The 22,051-nt window shown below is 60.0% G+C and overlaps 1 protein-coding gene across 1 annotated transcript in view; it reads right to left on the reverse strand.

The window, feature by feature from the left end:
* The window catches only part of egflam (EGF-like, fibronectin type III and laminin G domains), a 260,696-nt gene that overhangs the window by 233,303 nt on the left and 5,342 nt on the right, over positions 1–22,051 (reverse strand). The gene's annotated exons all lie outside the window — the stretch shown is intronic.

Consider the following 22,051-nt stretch of genomic DNA (forward strand, 5'->3'; position numbering starts at 1 on the left):
GAGAGGCAATGGGCAGCATTTTCCGGTTCACTAGCCGTGCGTTTCTCGCCCGTGTGCCGTTCTCTGACGGCGGGATCAGGGGCGCGATTCTCCGACCCCCCACCGGGTCGGAGAATCGCCGGGGGCTGGCGTGAATCCCGCCCCCGCCGTGTCCCGAATTCTCCGCCACCAGAGATTCGGCGGGGGCGGGAATCGCGCCGCGCCGGTCGGCGGGCCCACCCAAGGCGACTCTCCGGCCCGCGATGGGCCGAAGTCCCGCCGCTGTCAACCCTCTCCAGCCGGCGTGGATTAAACAACCTTTTGAACGGCGGGACAAGGTGGCGCGGGCAGGCTCCGGGGTCCTGGGGGGGGGCGCGGGCGATCTGGCCCCGGGGAGCCTGGCCCGCGAACGGGGCCCACCGATCCGCGGGCGGGCCTGTGCCGTGGGGGCACTCTTTTTCTTCCGCCTCCACCATGGTCTTCACTATGGCAGAGGCGGATGAGACCCCCTCCCCTGCGCATGCGCGGTGACGACATCAGCAGCCGCTGACGCTCCCGTGCATGCTTCGCCCAGTGAAGACCTTTCGCCGCCGGCTGGCGTGGCGCCAAAGGCCTTTCCCGCCAGCCGGTGGAGTGGAAACCACTCCGGCGCGGGCCTAGCCCCTCAAGGTGAGGGCTTGGCCCCTAAAGGTGCGGAGACTTCTGCACCTATGGGGCAGCCCGACGCCGGAGTGGTTACTGCCACTCCATCCCGCCGGAACCCCCGCCCCGCCGGGTAGGGGAGAATCCCGCCCAAGGTATCCTCCAGTTTATTAGGGACAGAGAATATCGGCGCAAATTAGTCGGGCATCGCGCGGCCCCAAAGGTACGGAATCCTCCGCATCTTGGGGGGCCCAGCCCCAACCTTGAGGGGCTAGGCCCGCACCGGACTAATTTCCGCCCCGCCAGCTGGCGGAAAAGGCCTTTGGTGCCCCACCAGCTGGCCCGGAAATGACATCTCCGGGCAGCGCATGCGCGGGAGCGTCAGCGGCTGCTCACGGCATCCCCGCGCATGCGCAGTGGAGGGAGTCTCTTCCGCCTCCGCCATGGTGGAGACCGTGGCGAAGGCGGAAGGAAAAGGGTTCCCCCACGGCACAGGCCCGCCCGCGGATCAGTGGGCGCCGATCGCAGGCCAGGCCACCGTGGGGGCCGCCCCCCGGGGCCAGATCGCCCCGCGCCAGCCTTGTCCCGCCGGGACCCCGGAGCCCGCCCGCGCCGCCTTGTCCCGCCGGTAAGAGAGGTGGTTTAATCCACGCCTGTGGGACAGGCATCCTAGCAGCAGGACTTCGGCCCATCCAGGCCGGAGAATCGCCGGGGGTGGGGGGGGGGCAGCCAACCGACGCGGCGCGATTCCCACCCCCGCTGAATATCCGATGCCGGAGAATTCGGCAACCGGCGGGGGCGGGATTCACGCCAGCCCCCGTCGATTCTCCGACCCGGCGGGGGTTCGGAGAATCTCGCCCCATAGGAGTGAGGAGGTTGTGTTAAGATCATAAGACCATAAGACATAGGAGCAGAATTAGGCCACTCGGCCCATCGAGTCTGCTCCACCATTCAATCATGGCTGATATTTTCGCATCCCCATTCTCCTGCCTTCTCCCCATAACCCCTGATCCCCTTATTGATCAAGAACCTATCTATCTCTGTCTTAAAGACACTCAGTGATGTTGAATTTGGTTAGCCTCAGCTGGGGTAATGCATCCCATTCTGGTCTTTGCACTTCAGGACGGATGTGAATGCATTGAAGAGGGTGCAGAAAACATTCACGAGAATGGTCCTAGGGATGTGGGTTTACAGTTATGAAGACAGATTGGAGAAGTTAGGACTGTTATGCGAAGAGAAATCCGAGAGGAGATTTGACCGAGGTATTCAAAATATAAACTGCCGGATTCTCGGTCGGCGGGATCCTCTGTTTCGCCGACAGCGCACTCACGCCTGCGGATTTCCCGACGGTGTGGGGGTGCCCACAATGGGAAACCCCATTGGCCGGCCGGCGCGGCGGAGAATCCCACCCCAGGACAAGTACAGCACGGGGTTAGATACAGAGTCAGAGCTCCCTCTACACTGTCCCCAGCAAACACGCCCAGGACAGGTACAGCACAGGGTTAGATACAGAGTCAGAGCTCCCTCTACACTGTCCCCAGCAAACACGCCCAGGACAGGTACAGCACAGGGTTAGATACAGAGTAAAGCTCCCTCGACACTGTCCCCATCAAACACTCCCAGGACAGGTACAGCACGGGGTTAGATACAGAGTCAGAGCTCCCTCTACACTGTCCCCAGCAAACACGCCCAGGACAGGTACAGCACAGGGTTAGATACAGAGTAAAGCTCCCTCGACACTGTCCCCATCAAACACTCCCAGGACAGGTACAGCACAGGGTTAGATACAGAGTAAAGCTCCCTCTACACTGTCCCCATCAAACACTCCCAGGACAGGTACAGCACAGGGTTAGATACAGAGTTAAGCTCCCTCTACACTGTTCCCATCAAACACTCCCAGGACAGGTACAGCGAGGGGCTCCCTCTCCCTGGCCACACATTTTTCTCAGTATTGCTACATTCTGCTGTCTCTCCATTTAAATAACATTCAGTTTTCGATACTTGTCACCAACGATAACAACCTCCATCTGTCAAATCTTTCCCACTCCCAGCAGAGACGGATGGACAGAATGAGAGTGCGAGAGAGAGATAAAGGTAGGAGACAATGACAGAAAGAGTCAGAGTGGGAAAGAGAGAAGCACTAAGAAACAGAGGGAAAGTGACAGAGGGCGCAATTCAACGGAACCATTTCCAAGCGCAGCATCATTTTGAGCGGGATTGGCGGGTGTTTCTCCTGCTGGAGAGATCGCGGCTCGTATTCAACAGCACGTCATGTTGGAAACGAGCCCCCACGAACCTCTTGCTGGCACAGGCTGTCTCGCCATCTGAATCGCCGGACCCGCGCCCCAACATCACGCCAGTAACAAGCTGCTTTTAAACACTCCCTCAACACACAAGCATGGCAGCGCAGAGGCCTGCTCCACACTTTGGGAATGACAAATACGGTGTTGGGACCATGACATTTCACAACATACAATTTGGAATAAGGAACTGAGGGCATTGTTGGTAGGTTTGCAGATGATACAAACATATCACAGATCATAGAATTTACAGTGCAGAAGGAGGCCATTTGGCCCATCGAGTCTGCACCGGCTCTGGGAAAGAGCACCCCACTTAAGCCCACACTTCCATCCTATCACCAGAAGCACATCTAACCATTTTTGGACACTAAGGGGCAATTTAGCTTGGACAATCCACCTAACCTGCACATCTTTGGACTGTGGGAGGAAACCGGAGCACCCGGAGGAAACCCACGCAGACACGGGGAGAACGTGCAGACTCCACACAGACAGTGACCCAAGCCGGGAATCGAACCTGGGACCCTGGACCTGTGAAGTAACAGTGCTGACCACTGTGCTACCGTGCCGCCCAGAGGGATAGGCAGAGGGACAGGTAGTATTGAGGAAGCAGGGGGGCTGCAGAAAGACTTGGACAGGCTAGGAGAGTGGGCAAAGATCTGGCAGCTGGAATACAAAGTGGAAAAGTGTGAGGTTCTGCACTTTGGAAGGAGGAATTGAAATGAAAATGAAATGAAAAAATGAAAATCGCTTATTGTCACAAGTAGGCTTCAAATGAAGTTACTGTGAAAAGCCCCTAGTCGCCACATTCCGGCGCCTGTTCAGGAAGGCTGTTACGGGAATTGAACCGTGCTGCTGGCCTGCCTTGGTCTGCTTTCAAAGCCAGCGATTTAGCCCAGTGCTAAACAGCTAAATTTAGGCACAGACTATTTTCTAAATGGGGAAATGCTTTGGAAATCCGAAGCACAAAGGGACTTGGGAATCCTTGTTCATGATTCTCTTAAGGTTAACGTGCAGGTTCAGTTGGCAGTTAGGCAAATGCAATGTTAGCGTTCATGTCAAGAGGGCTAGAATACAAGATCAGGGATGTAATTCTGAGGCTAGAGAAGGCTCTGGTCAGACCCCATTTGGAGTATTGTGAGCAGTTTTGGGCCCCATATCTAAGGAAGGATGTGCTGGCCTTGGAAAGGGTCCAGAGGAGGTTCACAAGAACGATCCCTGGAATGAAGAGCTTGTCGTATGAGGAGCGTTTGAGGACTCTGGGTCTGTACTCATTGGAGTTTAGAAGGATGAGGGGGGATCTTACTGAAACTTACAGGGTACTGCCAGGCCTGGATAGAGTGGACGTGGAGAGGATGTTTCCACTTGTAGGAAAAACTAGAACCAGAGGACACAATCTCAGACTAAAGGGACGATCCTTTAAAACAGAGATGAGGAGGAATTTCTTCAGCCAGAGGGTGGTGAATCTGTGGAACTCTTTGCCGCAGAAGGCTGTGGAGGCCAAATCACTGAGTGTCTTTAAGGCAGAGATGGGTTCTCGATTAATAAGGGAATCGGGGGCTTGGGGAAAAGGATTGGATTGGATTTGTTTTGTTTTATTGTGACGTGTACCGAGGTATAATGAAAAGTATTGTTCTGTGTACAGTTCAGACAGATCAGTCCACGCAAAATAAAACATAGGCCATACGATAGATACACAATAAAAATACATAGACACAGTCATTGGGTGAAGCATCCGGAGTGTAGTACTGCTCAGTGAAGAGGGCATTCCGGAGTCTGGTAACTGCGGAGTCCTGAATGGCTCAGAATGGCGATGAGAAACATATCAGCCATGATTGAATGGCGGCGCAGACTCGATGGGCTGAATGGCCTAATTCTGGTCCTGTGACTTTTGGTCCTATGCGGACCTGGCCGGGCTTCCGGACGCGGTGGATGAGAGGTGGGACATCCTGTTCCCCCGAGAGGGTCGGAGCCCCAGCAGCAGGGTCAGCAATGCCGCCTGCAGGGCAGTGGTAGCGGCTATCAGCACGGGCAGTGTGACCAGGAGGACCGCCATACAATGTCGGAGGATGAGCAACGACCTCCACTCGGCTACAAGGGTAAGTTACCACCTCTCTCCTGGCATCAGTTCTGCCTGCCACCCCTCAAATTCCCAATTCCCCCACCCGCTCGCACAAGTCACTGGCTGACACCTCGCACTCTCCCCACATCCCATCTCTGTGCTTGTTGGTCCCCTAGCACCCACCAGCACACCCACTTCATGTCCAGGTGCGGCGCCGACACATGCCACCTGCGATAGACCCCCCGGACCCATTGCGGCTCACAATCACTCTTTGTCCCGTCAGGAGTTGATAACCCATAATAAACGGGAAGGGGCCAAGATGGGGGCCTGAGTCCCAGAGATCCCAGTCCTCCCTCTCAATGAGGAACGGGCCCTGGAAATCGTGGGTTCGCCCAAGGAGAGAGCAGTCACCGGCAGCGAGGCTGGCCTGCGCCACAGAGGTGAGGGTCCACAGCCCCTTCACCCAGCTGACCTGTCTCAAGTGAATAGCTCATGTCAGACAAAGTGACCCTTCCCTCTCACGGGCATTCTCTCCCAGGATCTCCATCAGATGTGGCCGAGCCATCCGGAGTCATTGCCCCCTCCCTCCCGAGGAGACCACCATCGAGGTGTCACAGCTATCACCCCCACCTTCCACCAGCGCAGAGACACATGGGTCACATTAGTGGCCAGGCTTCTGGGGCACAGTCTGGTGAGCACCAGGACGCTGATGCACATCAGGTGAAGGCAGGAACACCAAGGGAGACGGCGGTCGGAGATCTGCTGGATCCCAGGCCTCAGCTGGGTCCCATCCAGCCCCTGGACAAGGTTCTCCCAGAGCTGGTGCAGATGACAGCCATTACATTCAGGAAGTGATGTCAGCAACAGTCCAGCGGCTGTGTAGCCGATTGGAGGAGTCCCAAATGCTTCAGGTGCAGGAGATGGTGTTGAAAATGTGTGGCACTGAGGCCAACACTGCTAGGGTGACGACCGCAGTGGAGAGCCTGGAGCACGGCATCCACGTCTTGAGGGTGATGCCCAAGGCCTGGCTCAGTCTGTGACCACCGTGGCTGAGGGCTTCAACATCATGTCCCAATCGCTGAGGGAGGTGTCCCAGATGCAGGTGGCCATTGTCGAGGCACTGAAGGGCATGGCCCAGTCACTGAGGACCGTCGCTGAGGTCGCCGATACCGTGGTGCAGACAGTGGGGAGCCTCCAGGCCTGGCAGAGCCTCTGGAGCTCACTCCAGCTGCCCCTCTGTCCCATGGAGGCCCCCAGGGCCCGAGGGGGACTGTCAGGGAGGAGGAAGCGCTGGAGACCAACCTGGAGATACCAAGGCGACTACGGCTGTCTCCCGTTCGTGTGACTCCCCCGCTCCTGACTCCTCAGGAGCAGCGGTCAGAGCAGGGTGACAGGGTAGTGCCTGTGACAGCAGTAAGTCAGCCAGGACCCTCCGCTTCCCGGCCCACCCCGAGGGCATTCGCCAATTGCACCAAAGGCCATAAGATGCGGAAAGCAGCAGGCTGCCTTTATCTCTGATGTGCATCCTGGGGATATACCTCAACGTAACAGAAGACCCGGAAAGATGAAAAATGAAATGAAAATCGCTTATTGTCACAAGTAGGCTTCAAATGAAGTTACTGTGAAAAGCCCCTAGTCGCCACATTCCGGCGCCTGTTCGGGGAGGCTGTTACAGGAATTGAACCGAGCTGCTGGCCTGCCTTGGTCTGCTTTCAAAGCCAGCAATTTAGCCCTGTGCTAAACAGCCCCCGTGAAGATTGAGGAGCACTGAGTCGATACTGGGGGAGAGGGGGTGTAGCTGGAGGGAATGGAAGTGATCACTATTAAAACGGGTAACACCTGGGGCGTCATTCTCCGACCCCCCGCCGGGTCGGAGAATGGCCGTTGGCCGCCGTGAATCCCGCCCCCGCCCCCGCCGAAGTCTCCGAAGGGAGAAAAGTCGGCGGGGCGTTAATGGCGCCGCTGCCGCGGAGAATGTCACGGGCCTGCGCAAGGCAGCCGATTTTCGGCCTGCCGATATTCTCCCTTCCGGATGGGCCGAAGTCCCGTCGACGTGATGACCGTTCACGTCGACGTCAATCAAACCTCCTTTTCATCGGCGTGACCCGGTGCTCCAGGCTCACGCCGACCAGCGAGGAGGTGAGTGACGGCCTGGGGGGTTGGCTCTGGGCAGGAAATGGCGTGGCCGCAGACTGATTGCCTGAGAAGAGGTGTGTCTCGGCTTGTGTGTGTGTGCGGCGGGGGGGGGGGGGGGGTGGTTAGAGTAGGCTGGGCTCCGGGGGAGTGCCGGGAGGGGGTCCGTGCCGGGGTGGAGGTTGTGGAGGGGGTCCGTGCCGGGGTGGAGGTTGGGGGTTGTGGAGGGGGTCCGTGCCGGGGTGGAGGTTGGGGGGGGGGGGTCCGTGCTGGGGTGGAGGTTGGGGGTTGGGGAGGGGGTCCGTGCCGGGGTGGAGGTTGGGGGTTGTGGAGGGGGTCCGTGCCGGGGTGGAGGTTGTGGAGGGGGTCCGTGCCGGGGTGGAGGTTGGGGGTTGTGGAGGGGGTCCGTGCCGGGGTGGAGGTTGGGGGTTGTGGAGGGGGTCCGTGCCGGGGTGGAGGTTGGGGGGGGGGGGGTCCGTGCTGGGGTGGAGGTTGGGGGTTGTGGAGGGGGTCCGTGCCGGGGTGGAGGTTGTGGAGGGGGTCCGTGCCGGGGTGGAGGTTGGGGGTTGTGGAGGGGGTCCGTGCCGGGGTGGAGGTTGGGGGGGGGGGTCCGTGCCGGGGTGGAGGTTGGGGGTTGTGGAGGGGGTCCGTGCCGGGGTGGAGGTTGGGGGGGGGGGGTCCGTGCTGGGGTGGAGGTTGGGGGTTGGGGAGGGGGTCCGTGCCGGGGTGGAGGTTGGGGGGGGGTCCGTGCTGGGGTGGAGGTTGGGGCGGGGGGGGGTCCGTGCCGGGGTGGGTGATGGGAGGGCAAATGAGTTGGTCCACCTGGCCAGGTGCCAGCCTCCAACAGTTGGACCCATGCGGTCCATGCCACCTGGCTGGGGGGAGGAGGGGATATGGGCAATGATGACATGTCGTCGTTCCCCTCCCCCCCACCAGGTCGTCATGTTTTCAGATCATCCAGCGATGTTGGCCGCCGTGGTGGCAGCCGCTCATGTCTATGTTGCCCTGGATGAGGAGGAGGAGGAGGAGGAGGAGGAGGAGGAGCGTGCCAGAGAGGCGGCGCAGGCTGCCGCAGAGGGGCAGGCGGCAGCCGCCCAGGCTGGAGGGACACCTGACCGACAGGACGAGGAGGGGGAGGAGGACGTCGCGGCCCCACGGCAACGGAGGCACCCGAGGGCGCCCCGTGTGTACCGGCCCCGGCAGTCATACCAGGACCTCACGGACCGGGAATGCAGGAGGAGACTCCGGATGAGCCGGGAAACCGTGGCACACATCTGCCACCTGCTGGCACACCTGTCACCGCGTGGCACTGGCGGGGGACACCCTCTCCCCGTGTCCGTCAAGGTTACGGTGGCCCTGAACTTTTATGCAACGGGGTCATTCCAGGCACCGAGTGGGGACCTGTCCGGCATATCGCAGACATCGGTGCATCGGTGCATCCGGGCAGTGACAGATGCCCTTTATGCCATGGCGCACCGCTACATCCGCTTCCCCGTGGACCGGGCCAGCCAAGATGCCCGGGCCGTGGGCTTCTCTGCCATTGCCGGGTTCCCCATGGTCCAGGGCGCGATCGATGGGATGCACGTCGCCGTGCGGCCACCTGCAGATAACAGGGCCGTGTTCACTAATAGGAAGGGGACCTATTCGATGAACGTACAGGTGGTCTGCGACCACCGCATGATGATCCTGCACGTCTGCGCCCGTTACCCAGGCAGTGTACACGACTCATTCGTGTTGTCGCGGTCATCCATCCCCGGCATGTACGAGGGACGCCATCCCCGGCTGAGGGGCTGGTTGCTGGGCGACAGGGGCTACCCATTGCGATCGTGGCTGATGACGCCTATACGGAGGCCACGCAATGAGGCGGAGAACCGCTACAATGATGCCCATGTAGCGACAAGGGGAGTGATCGAGAGGTGCTTTGGCGTGCTGAAGATGCGTTTCAGGTGCCTGGACCTCTCTGGGGGCGCCCTCCAGTATCGGTCAGATAGGGTCGGCCGCATCATTGTGGTGTGCTGCGTCCTGCACAACATAGCCCAGCAGAGGGGCGATGTGCCGCAGGCAGAGGAGGGCGGAGTGGAGGAGCAGCAGGAAGAGGCCCAGTCCTCCCCAGATGAGGGGGATGGGGGCAATGGTCAGGGCAGACGGGGTAGACACAGACGGGTGGCTGTCCACCGTTACCGGCTGGCCCAGCGGGCACGGGACAGACTGATAGACGCCCGCTTCACTGACTAGATGGGCGTGGGAATCGGGTAGTATGGCCACAGACCGCACACCATGACAACAGCCGACCACCCACACCCCCCACCCATCCATCCACCCAGCACCATCACCCCCCTCCCCAACCCCACACACCCCACCCGCATGCACACCACCCCCCCACTCCCAATTGCCGATCCACCGGCGGCACAACGGGCCGGGCTCACCCAGTTGCGGGTGGACGCGTGTCTATCGCAGGCCATGGAGAATGATGACAGCCCGCCTCCGATGAGCTCCTGGCTCTACATCGTTGGACTATGTCTGACCCATGGCCACAGTACCACCATCCACCCGGACCATCCCTGCATGCGGCTGTGATACTGCAGCGCACGGTCCCGTCCTCTGCCCGGGGGATGTTGATGGCGGCCCAGGGGGAAGGGGGCAGACTCACCTGGGGCTGAGGTAAGACCACCCCTCACACACACACTTGCGCTCAACGTACATGACACCCCCGCACACTTTGGACAGAGCATAAAGGCAGCTTCGGTAGGTGTAACATTGACTTTAATAACCAAAGGAGTTCATGCACGTGCCCTAGCGCCTAAAACTCATCTGTGCCCTGCACCCGTGCCAACTTACTCAGTGTCTAATTGTTTGGCCTTACGGGCCCTTTGACTACGTCTACGTGGTTCCCCAGACGGTACAGCAGAACTGGAGGTGGACTCCTGTGATTCCTGCCCTCTGACACTGGATCCCTTTGGCGGCCGTTTCCTGGGGCGTCCTGGCCTAGATGGGCCAGGCTGCGGCCCGGGCGACTGGGATGGCGAGCTGCCAGCCTGTCCTGCCCGTTGCCCACCCGATGCACCTGGGACGGAAGGGGGGGAGTCCGAGGTGTCGCGGTGTACCGGGACCTCCCCTACAGAGGGAGCCGGGATGGACCACACCACCTCCTCCTCCCTCGGGGTGCCCGATGGCCCCCAGGCCTCTACATGGGTGGGGGATGCGAACGGACTGGCCATCCGACGCGCCCCCGACATCTGGCGCTGCCAGTCCTGGAGGCCCGTGCTGGTATCGACAGGGGTCTGCAGGTTTGCAGCCATGGAGCCCAGGGGGTTGTCGAACCCTGTCTGCGACAGTGCGACGCCAGCTCGCACATGGCCACTGGCGCCGATGCCCTCAGCGATGGCCTGCTGAGACTGGGCCATGGCCTGCAGAGACTGGGCCATGGCCTGCAGAGACTGGGCTATGGCCTGCTGAGACTGGGCCATGGCCTGCTGAGACTGGGCTATGGCGTTGAGCGCCTCTGCCATCTGGCGCTGGCACTGGCTCATGGCCTCCTGTGAGAGGGCAGCCATTTCCTGGGCCACAGACGCCGCCTGCACGGAAGGCCCCAGGCCTCGCAAACCGTTCCCCATGTCTGACACCGTCGCACCCATTGCCTCCACCGCGGACGCCACCCGTGCGGTGTCAGCCTGGGTGGCACGCATGACCGGGACCACTCCCAGCTCCTGGACGCGGGTGGACTCCTCCACCTGCGACCGCAGCCGCCGCAAGCCACCCGTCACCCTATTCGCTCGTCTCCGTGTCGGTGGTTGCATCGGATCTATGTGTGGGTGTGGTAACTGCAGGAACCCGGGATCCATCTGGGCGGCAGATGTTCGCTTGGCCTGGGCTGCCCTCCGACCGCCCGGTCCCTCTGCTGCTCCTACCTCCACCTGCTGTACCGGGACGGCTGTGTTGTGCGCACCAGTGAGTGTACCAGACGCCTCATCACTAAAGTGCCCAACCGTGGTGAGTGTTTCTGCGATGGTGGAGGGTGTTGGTGACAGCAGTGGCGTTGTGTCGTGCTCTTCGTCCCACTCTGAGTCCATGGCACTTTGGGGTGGGGGTTCGTCTCCACCCATCCACTCTGAGTCACTGTCCGGTATTTCGTCTTCCCGGGTAGGGGTGTCCTGGGTAGTGCTGTCCCGGGTAGTGCTGTCCCGGGTAGGGGTGTCCCGGGTAGTGGTGTCCCGGGTAGGGGTGTCCTGGATAGTGGTGTCCTGGGTAGTGGTGTCCTGGCTCGGATGTGACGGGGGCCTGTGGCTGCCCCCCTCATCGCTGGGTGGTCGCTCCCGCACGTGACGGGGGTGTCGTCTCCCTGTTGCTCCAGGTCTCTCCGTCTCCCGTGGTCTCCGAGGGGCATCCTGCGGGCGTCGCATGCTGGAGGGTTCGGGTCTCTCCGTCTCCCGTGGTCTCCGAGGGGCATCCTGCGGGCGTCGCATGCTGGAGGGTTCGGGTCTCTCCGTCTCCCGTGGTCTCCGAGGGGCATCCTGCGGGCGGTCTGCATCTGCGGGGATGGGTGCCTGGACGTTTGGTCCTGCGATACACAATGAAGCATGCATGGTTAGACATCAGGCAGTGATCAGGTGATACGGGAGAGGGGGATATAGGGGAGGGGGGATATGGGGACGGGCTGTTGGTGGCTCACTTGCTCGTGGGGCCCCGACCTCTGCATCAGCAACCTCCCGGTCGTCAGGTCCGCCAGCCAGTTCCAGGGCCCTTTCCTCGTGTACGGTCAGTGGCCTCTCATCAGCGGGCCCTCCTCCAGTCCTCACATGCTCCCTATTGTTGTGTGCGCGCTTCTCCTGGGGGGGGGGGGGGGGGGTGGTGGCAGGGGTAAAAGGCAACAGTGTTAGGCAGGTATATGAATGCACGCCATCGGTTGCGCGTGCATTGCAGAGGTTAAGGTTAGGGCTGGATTCACTTGGGGATATGGGGGATATGGGGGAGGGGGGATATGGGGGAGGGGGGATATGGGGGATATGGGGGAGGGGGGATATGGGGGATATGGGGGAGGGGGGATATGGGGGATATGGGGGAGGGGGGATATGGGGGAGGGGGGAATATGGGGGATATGTGGGAGGGGGGATATGGGGGAGGGGGGATATGGGGGAGGGGGGATATGGGGGATATGGGGGAGGGGGGATATGGGGGATATGTGGGAGGGGGGATATGGGGGAGGGGGGATATGGGGGATATGGGGGAGGGGGGATATGGGGGAGGGGGGATATGGGGGATATGGGGGGAATATGGGGGATATGGGGGAGGGGGGATATGGGGGAGGGGGGGATATGGGGGAGGGGGGATATGGGGGATATGGGGGAGGGGGGATATGGGGGAGGGTGGATATGTGGGAGGGGGGGATATGGGGGAGGGGGGATATGGGGGAGGGGGGATATGGGGATATGGGGGAGGGGGGAATATGGGGGATATGGGGGAGGGGGGGATATGGGGGAGGGGGGAATATGGGGGATATGGGGGAGGGGGGATATGGGGGATATGGGGGAGGGGGGGATTTGGGGGAGAGGGGATATGGGGGATATGGGGGACGCTCACCCTGCCTGCTCTGACGAGGTCGTTCACCTTCTTGTGGCACTGGGTGCCTGTCCGTGGTGTCAGGGCCACAGCGGTGACGGCCTCTGCCACCTCCCTCCACAGACGCCGGCTGTGGCGTGGGGCAACTCTGCGGCCGTGCCCGGGATACAGGGCGTCCCTCCTCTGCTCCACCGCATCCAGGAGCGCCTCCACATCGCGTGACTCGAACCTCGGGGCTGAGCGACGGCCAGCCATCAAGTCGGGTGTTGCGGTCGGCTGTTCCGGTCGGGTGGGGGGGGGAGCTGCGCGGCCTTATGAGCCGTCACGCCGTGCAGCGCGTATGACGCTGCACGGCGTGAACCACTGCGCAAGCGCGGATCCCGTTACGTCGCTGCTAGCCCATTTCGGGCCGCAGACTATCGGCCCATTTTTATGACGTGACGCAAGTGGGATTTGCGCCGTTTTTTGCGCCGATCGGCGGAGTTTCCGCCGATAACGGAGAATTTCGCCCCTGATTCTCGTGAAACTTCTGTCACGTTAATCGTCACAGAGGGCCTGCCCTTCCCCCCAAATCCCGCTTCCCTCCGCTCACCCCCCCCCCCCCCCGAAACACAGTGGTCCAAGATCGAATGTCCTCCATCTTCCAGCATTGGCAGCGAGCCGGGTGAATCGCAAACTGGTTCACGCCCAAATTCCGGTTTCGGCCTTTCCCCCTATTTACCCTGCGCGCCCCGGCGAACTGCGCGCAGGCGCGAGGCGGTGGTTACGATCGCACCCAGAGAATGACAGACGTCGAGAGACAGAAACAGAAAGGCGGTAGACAGACAGAGAGAGACCGTGAGGGTGAGAGAAAGGCAGAGAGGGAAGAGAATGAAAGGGGGAGAAACAAAGACCGGGAGGAAAAAGGTCGGAGGGGCGGGAGATGTAACAGTTAAGAGAGTGAGCGAGCACTGGAAAGACCGACAGAGAGAGAGAGGGAGACAGGGAAACAGACAGAAACCAGGAGTCAGAGAGGATTAGCTGTTTTGGACTTAATGGTGGGTCTCACAGGTTAAAGGGGTCCAACGCACTGTGGTAGCTAATTCATTTTAAACCCTGTTGGTAGCTTTCCTGCAGCTGTCACCATGTTTACAGATCACAGGCACGCTCCGCCAGTGACACCGGATGCAATGGAGCAATTTCTTTGTTAACTTTTACCCAATAGCTGTTGACAAAACCGGCTCTGTGGTCGGAGCGAGAACATGAGCACAATGTCCACCTTCCCAAATAAACACACAATACCAGAAACTAGAATTCAACATTTTCCACAGTTAATCAGTTACGAAGAAAATACTTGAATTAACACATTTCTATTAATAGTTGTAATATTGAAAGGCCTGTATTATTCCTATTTATCTCTCACCCACTCTACTTATCTCCACTATCTCTCTCTCTTTCCAACTCACTTTTCTGTCCCTCTCCAGGCCACTCCGTCCCTCATGATTCTCTCTCTCCTTGCCCCCCTCACTATCCATAGCTGTCTATCTCCCTTTGTCTTCTACCTCCCTCCTTAACCCCTCACCTGCCTGCCACTGCCTGACTCTGTTTCTGTCTCTGGGTGCTATCTAAACAAATGTCCGAGGCTCTCTCAGTGCAGGAAGAAATCGGCCAAACATTTTTAAATGCCGCCCTGATCTCTCGGCTTCCCCTCCCATCGTGACCTCCGGACCTCTCAACGCCCCAGCTCACCTGTTGAAGGAGCCATGAGCGCCCCCCGCGCCCCCCCCCCCCCCCCGACCCCACACCCTGTGGTATTATCATAAGTGTAAGAACTGCAAGGGTTAATGAAATATCTGGATCAGCTACTAGATGGAGCTAAAGTTACAAGTATATAAGGCATTGATGCTAAGCCTTGTGGGGAAGAGAAGTGTCGGAGTTAGCTAGAGTATAGACTGAAGGAAAGATAGTGTGAGTAAGAGCAGATCATAGTTTATAATAGTGATTGGTTATAGGTGAGTGTACATTATATGTTAATTATCAACTGTATATCATTTCGGAGTACGTGTCAAATCCAAATTAGTAGTGTTAATAAATTTACAGCTTTGTTCAAGTTAAAGCTATTTTGTGGTCTTTGTGATCACTACGCCAACCATCCTGAATTTAGCAACATAAAGAACGCCACACACCCCACCACTCACCGGCAGGGGACCCCCAGTCATAATTCCCAGCGCAGGCGAAATGTCAGCTTGGCACCTTGGCACTGCTAGTCTGCACCGCTGGCAGCCTGACAATGCCACTTTGGCACCCTGGCAGCAGCACTGGGTGCCAGCCTGGCCAGAGGCCGACCACCAGGGGGCCTCCAATCGCCTGGGAGACCCACCCCCAGGTCTTGCTACACCTGGCCCTCATTTGTGAGGACCAGTACTAACCGGTGCCTGATTGGAGTCTCCTCGGCGAGGCCGATGGATGCCGGGCGGCCATTCGATCCCACGTCAGCACGGTAACCTCACTTCATCGTCTGAGAGTGGGCTCCACCCATTACGGGCGGGACCCAGATTGCGACATCTCGTGAGACTTGGCGAAGTGTAACGGTCATCAGGAATCCTGGAAGAGGCCTCTCCCATGATCTAGCGGTCGCATCCTACCCCGATTCTGGGTAATCGCGCCCACTGTCCCTCACACAACCCACACGTTGTTCAATCTCCCTCTTTTTCTCTCTCTTCCCTCTCCACCTGTTCTCCATGCTGTTCCCTCTTTCTCCTGCCACACTCCCTCTATCCCTCTCTACAACAGTTTCATCCAAGGTGTCATCTTGTCTAACACAAACCCAATCACACACACCCCTCCCCAATCACACCCACTCCTCCCCCAATCACACCCACCCCTCCCCAATCACACCCACCCCTCCCCCAATCACACCCACCCCTCCCCAATCACACCCACCCCTCCCCAATCACACCCACCCCTCCCCCAATCACACCCAACCCTCCCCAATCACACCCACCCCTCCCCAATCACACCCACCCCTCCCCAATCACACCCACCCCTCCCCAATCACACCCACCCTTCCCCCAATCACACCACCCCTCCCCAACCACACCCACCCCTCCACAATCACACCCACCCCTCCCCAATCACACCCACCACTCCCCAACCACACCCACCCCTCCACAATCACACCCACCCCTGCCCCAATCAAACCCACCCCTCCCCCAATCACACCCACCCCTCCCCCAATCACACCCACCCCTCCCACAATCACAACCACCCCTGCCTCACCCCTCCCCAATCACACCCACCCCTTAGTGGTAGTGGGTTGGGGGCAGTGGAGTGGGTTGGGGGCAGGGTAGTGGGTTGTGGGCAGGGTAGTGGGTTGGGGGCAGGGTAGTGGGTTGGGGGCAGGATAGTGGGTTGGGGGCAGGGTAGTGGGTTGGGGCCGGGTAGTGGGTTGGGGGCAGGGTAGTGGGTTGGGGGCAGGGTAGTGGGTTGGGGGGTAGTTGGTTTAGGGCATGGTAGTGGGTTGGGGCAGGGTAGTGGGTTGCGGGCTGAGTAGTGGGTTGGGGGGTAGTGGGTTTGGGGGCAGGGTAGTGGGTTGGGGGCAGGGTAGTGGGTTGGGGGCAGGGTAGTGGGTTGGGGGCAGGCTAGTGGGTCAGGGGCAGGGTAGTGGGTTTGGGGGCAGGGTAGTGGGTTGGGGGCAGGGTAGTGGGTTGGGGGCAGGGTAGTGGGTTGGGGGCAGGGTAGTGGATTGGGGGCAGGGAAGTGGGTTGGGGCAGGGTAGTGGGTTGGGGGCAGGGTAGTGGGTTGGGGCAGGGTAGTGGGTTGCGGGCTGAGTAGTGGTTTGGGGGGTAGTGGGTTTGGGGGCAGGGTAGTGGGTTGGGGGCAGGGTAGTGGGTTGGGGGCAGGGTAGTGGGTTTGGGGACAGGGTAGTGGGTTGGGGGCAGGGTAGTGGGTTGGGGGCAGGGTAGTGGGTTGGGGGCAGGGTAGTGGGTTGGGGGCAGTGGGTTTGGGGCAGGGTAGTGGGTTGGGGGCAGGGTAGAGGGCTGGGGGCAGGGTAGTGGGTTGGGGGCTGAGTAGTGGGTTGGGGGGGTAGTGGGTTTGGGGGCAGTGTAGTGGGTTGGGGGCAGAGTAGTGGGTTGGGGGCAGGGTAGTGGGTTGGGGGCAGGGTAGTGGGTCGGGGCAGCGTAGTGGGTTGGGGCAGGGGAGTGGGTTGCGGGCTGAGTAGTGGGTTGGGGGGTAGTGGGTTTGGGGCATGGTAGTGGGTTGGGGGCAGGGTAGTGGGTTGGGGGCAGGGTAGTGGGTTGGGGGCAGGGTAGTGGGTTGGGGGCAGGCTAGTGGGTTGGGGGCAGGGTAGTGGGTTTGGGGGCAGGGTAGTGGGTTGGGGGCAGGGTAGTGGGTTGGGGGCAGGGTAGTGGGTTGGGGGCAGGGTAGTGGATTGGGGGCAGGGAAGTGGGTTGGGGCAGGGTAGTGGATTGGGGGCAGGGTAGTGGGTTGGGGCAGGGTAGTGGGTTGCGGGCTGAGTAGTGGTTTGGGGGGTAGTGGGTTTGGGGGCAGGGTAGTGGGTTGGGGGCAGGGTAGTGGGTTGGGGGCAGGGTAGTGGGTTGGGGGGCAGTGGGTTTGGGGGCAGGGTAGTGGGTTGGGGGCAGGGTAGTGGGCTGGGGGCAGGGTAGTGGGTTGGGGGCTGAGTAGTGGGTTGGGGGGTAGTGGGTTTGGGGGCAGGGTAGTGGGTTGGGGGGCAGTGGGTTTGGGGGCAGGGTAGTGGGTTGGGGGCAGGGTAGTGGGCTGGGGGCAGGGTAGTGGGTTGGGGGCTGAGTAGTGGGTTGGGGGATAGTGGGTTTGGGGGCAGTGTAGTGGGTTGGGGCAGAGTAGTGGGTTGGGGGCAGGGTAGTGGGTTGGGGGCAGGGTAGTGGGTCGGGGCAGCGTAGTGGGTTGGGGCAGGGTAGTGGGTTGGGGCAGGGTTGTGGGTTGGGGGTAGTGGGTTGGGGGCAGGGTAGTGGGTTGGGGGCAGGGTAGTGGGTTGGGGGCAGGGTAGTGGGTTTGGGGGCAGGGTAGTGGGTTGGGGGCAGGGTAGTGGGTCGGGCAGCGTAGTGGGTTGGGGGCAGGGTAGTGGGTTGGGGGGTAGAGGGTTGGGGGGAGGGTAGTGGTTTGGGGGGCAGTAGGTTGGGGGTAGTGGGTTGGGGGATAGTGGGTTGGGGGCAGGGTAGTGGGTTGGGGCAGGGTAGTGGGCTGGGGGCAAGGTAGTGGGTTGGGGTGGTGTGTTGGGGGGTAGTTGGTTGGGGAGTAGTGGGTTGCGGGGCAGTAGGTTGGGGGTAGTGGGTTGGGGTATAGTGGGTTGGGGGCAGGCTAGTGGGTTGGGGGCAGGGAAGTGGGTTGGGGGGTAGTGGGTTGGGGGTAGTGGGTTGGGGGCAGTAGGTTGGGGGTAGTGGGTTGGGGATAGTGGGTTGGGGGCAGAGTAGTGGGTTAGGGGGTAGTGGGTTTGGGGCAGTGGGTGGGGGCAGTGGGTTGGGGGTAGTGGGTTTGGGGATAGTGGGTTGGGGGCAGTAGGTTGGGGGGTAGTGGGTTGGGAGCAGTGGGTTGGGGGATAGTGGGTTGGGGGGTAGTGTGTTGGGGGCTGGGTAGTGGGTTGGGGGGCAGTGGGATGGGGAGTAGTGGGTTGGGGACAGTGGGTTGGGGGATAGTGGGTTGGGGGGCAGCGGGTTGGGGGGTAGTGGGTTGGGGTGTAGTGGTTTGGGGGCAGTTGGTTAGGGGATAGTGGGTTGGGGGCAGTGGGTTGGGGGATAGTGGGTTGGGGGGCAGTTGGTTGGGGGATAGTGGGTTTGGGGGTAGTGGGTTGGGGGCAGTTGGTTGGGGATAGTGGGTTGGGGGGCAGTGGGTTGGGGAGTAGTGTGTTGGGGGGGAGTGGGTTTGAGGGTAGTGGGTTGGGGGATAGTTGGTTGGGGGCAGTTGGTTAGGGGATAGTGGGTTGGGGGGCAGTGGGTTTGGGGGGTAGTGGGTTGGGGGGCAATGTGTTGGGGGGTAGTGGGTTGGGGGATAGTGGGTTGGGCGGCAGTTGGTTGGGGGGTAGTGGGTTGGGGCAGTGGCTTTGGGGATAGTGGGTTGGGGGATAGTGGGTTGGGGGTAGTGGGTTGGGGGGGCAGTGGGTTGGGGGGGCAGTGGGTTGGGGGATAGTGGGTTGGGGGCAGTGGGTTGGGGGATAGTGGGTTGGGGGGCAGTTGGTTGGGGGATAGTGGGTTGGGGGATAGTGGGTTGGGGGATAGTGGGTTGGGGGGAAGTGGGTTGGGGGTAGTGGGTTGGGGGCAGTTGGTTGGGGATAGTGGGTTGGGGGGCAGTGGGTTGGGGAGTAGTGGGTTGGGGGGCAGTGGGTTTGGGGGTAGTGGTTTGGGGGATAGTTGGTTGGGGGCAGTTGGTTGGGTGGTAGTGGGTTGGGGCAGTGGGTTTGGGGATAGTGGGTTGAGGGCAGTTGGTTGGGGATAGTTGGTTGGGGATAGTGGGTTGGGGGGCAGTGGGTTGGGGGTTAGTGGGTTGGGGTGCAATGGGTTGTGGGGTAGTGGGTTGGGGGATAGTGGGTTGGGGGGCAGTGGGTTGGGGCAGTGGCTTTGGGGATAGTGGGTTGGGGTATAGTGGGTTGGGGGTAGTGGGTTGGGGGAGCAGTGGGTTGGGGGGTAGTGGGTTGGGGGCAGTAGGTTGGGGGTAGTGGGTTGGGGATAGTGGGTTGGGGGCAGGGTAGAGGGTTGGCGGCAGGGTAGTGGGTTGGGGGCAGGGTAGTGGGTTGGGGGGCAGTGGGTTGGGGGGTAGTCGGTTGGGGGGTAGTGGGTTGGGGGCAGTAGGTTGGGCGTAGTGGGTTGGGGGATAGTTATTTGGTGGCAGGGTAGTGGGTTGGGTCAGGTTAGTGGGTTGGGGGCAGGGTAGTGGGTTGGGGGGTAGTGGGTTGGGGGTAGTGGGTTGGGGGGCAGTAGGTTGGGGGTAGTGGGTTGGGGGATAGTGGGTTGGGGGCAGGGTAGTGGGTTGGGGGCAGGGTAGTGGGTTGGGGGGTAGTGGGTTGGGGGGTAGTGAGTTGGGGGGCAGTAGGTTGGGGGTAGTGGGTTGGGGTATAGTGGGTTGGGGGCAGGGTAGTGGGTTGGGGGTAGTGGGTTGGGGGCAGTGGGTGGGGGGGGCAGTGTGATGGGGGTAGTGGGTTGTGGGATAGTGGGTTGGGGGGCAGTTGGTTGGGGGTTGGGGGCAGTGGGTGGGGGGATAGTGGGTTGGGGGTAGTGGGTTGGGGCTGGGTAGTGGGTTGGGGCAGTGGGATAGGGGGTAGTGGGTTGGAGGCAGTGGGTTGGGGGATAGTGGGTTGGGGCAGTGGGTTGGGGGGTAGTGAGTTGGGGGCAGTGGGTTGGGGGATAGTGGGTTGGGGGGTAGTGGGTTGGGGGTAGTGGGTTGGGGGCAGTAGGTTGGGCGTAGTGGGTTGGGGGATAGTTATTTGGTGGCAGGGTAGTGGGTTGGGGCCAGGTTAGTGGGTTGGGGGCAGGGTAGTGGGTTGGGGGGTAGTGGGTTGGGGGTAGTGGGTTGGGGGGCAGTAGGTTGGGGGTAGTGGGTTGGGGGATAGTGGGTTGGGGGCAGGGTAGTGGGTTGGGGGCAGGGTAGTGGGTTGGGAGGTAGTGGGTTGGGGGGTAGTGGGTTGGGGGGCAGTAGGTTGGGGGTAGTGGGTTGGGGTATAGTGGGTTGGGGGCAGGGTAGTGGGTTGGGGGTAGTGGGTTGGGGGCAGTGGGTGGGGGGGCAGTGTGTTGGGGGTAGTGGGTTGTGGGATAGTGGGTTGGGGGGCAGTTGGTTGGGGGTTAGTGGGTTGGGGGCAGTGGGTTGGGGGATAGTGGGTTGGGGTAGTGGGTTGGGGGCTGGGTAGTGGGTTGGGGGCAGTGGGATAGGGGGTAGTGGGTTGGAGGCAGTGGGTTGGGGGATAGTGGGTTGGGGCAGTGGGTTGGGGGGTAGTGAGTTGGGGGCAGTGGGTTGGGGGATAGTGGGTTGGGGGGTAGTGGGTTGGGGGGTAGTGGGTTGGGGTGTAGTGGGTTGGGGGCAGTTGATTGGGGGATAGTGTGTTGGGGCAGTAGGTTGGGGGAGAGTGGGTTGTGGGGCAGTTGGTTGGGGGATAGTGGGTTGGGGGATAGTGGGTTGGGGGATAGTGGGTTGGGGGGCAGTGGGTTGCGGGTACATAGAACATAGAACATAGAAAATATAGCACAGAACAGGCCCTTCGGTCCACGATGTTGTGCCGAACCTTTGTCCTAGATTAATCATAGATTATCATTGAATTTACAGTGCAGAAGGAGGCCATTCAGCCCTTTGAGTCTGCACCGGCTCCTGGAAAGAGCACCCTACCCAAACTCAACACCTCCACCCAACACCAAGGGCAATTTTGGACATTAAGGGCAATTTATCATTGGCCAATTCACCTAACCTGCACATCTTTGAACTGTGGGAGGAAACCGGAGCACCCGGAGGAAACCCACGCAGACACGGGGAGGACATGCAGACTCCGCACAGACAGTGACCCAAGCCGGAATCGAACCTGGGACCCTGGAGCTGTGAAGCATTGTGCTATCCACAATGCTACCGTGCTGCCCTTAAGAACAAATAAATCTACACTATATCATTTTACCGTAATCCATGTACCTATCCAATAGCTGCTTGAAGGTCCCTAATAGAACATAGAACATAGAACAATACAGCGCAGTACAGGCCCTTCGGCCCACGATGTTGCACCGAAACAAAAGCCATCTAACCTACACTATGCCATTATCATCCATATGTTTATCCAATAAACTTTTAAATGCCCTCAATGTTGGCGAGTTCACTACTGTAGCAGGTAGGGCATTCCACGGCCTCACTACTCTGTTTCCGACTCAACTACTTCCACAGGCAGTGCATTCCATGCCCCCACTACTCTCTGGGTAAAGAACCTACCTCTGATATCCCTCCTATATCTTCCACCTTTCACCTTAAATTTATGTCCCCTTGTAATGGTTTGTTCCACCCGGGGAAAAAGTCTCTGACTGTCTACTCTCTCTATTCCCCTGATCATCTTATAAACCTCTATCATGTCCCCCCTCATCCTTCTCCGTTCTAATGAGAAAAGGCCTAGCACCCTCAACCTTTCCTCGTAAGACCTACTCTCCATTCCAGGCAACATCCTGGTAAGTCTTCTTTGCACCTTTTCCAAAGCTTCCACATCCTTCCTAAAATGAGACGACCAGAACTGTACACAGTACTCCAAATGTGGCCTTACCAAAGTTTTGTACAGCTGCATCATCACCTCACGGCTCTTAAATTCAATCCCTCTGTTAATGAACGCGAGCACCCCATAGGCCTTCTTCACAGCTCTATCCACTTGAGTGGAAACTTTCAAAGATGTATGAACATAGACCCCAAGATC

Source organism: Scyliorhinus torazame, chromosome 9 (assembly GCF_047496885.1).
Source record: "Scyliorhinus torazame isolate Kashiwa2021f chromosome 9, sScyTor2.1, whole genome shotgun sequence".
Classification (NCBI taxonomy): domain Eukaryota; kingdom Metazoa; phylum Chordata; class Chondrichthyes; order Carcharhiniformes; family Scyliorhinidae; genus Scyliorhinus; species Scyliorhinus torazame.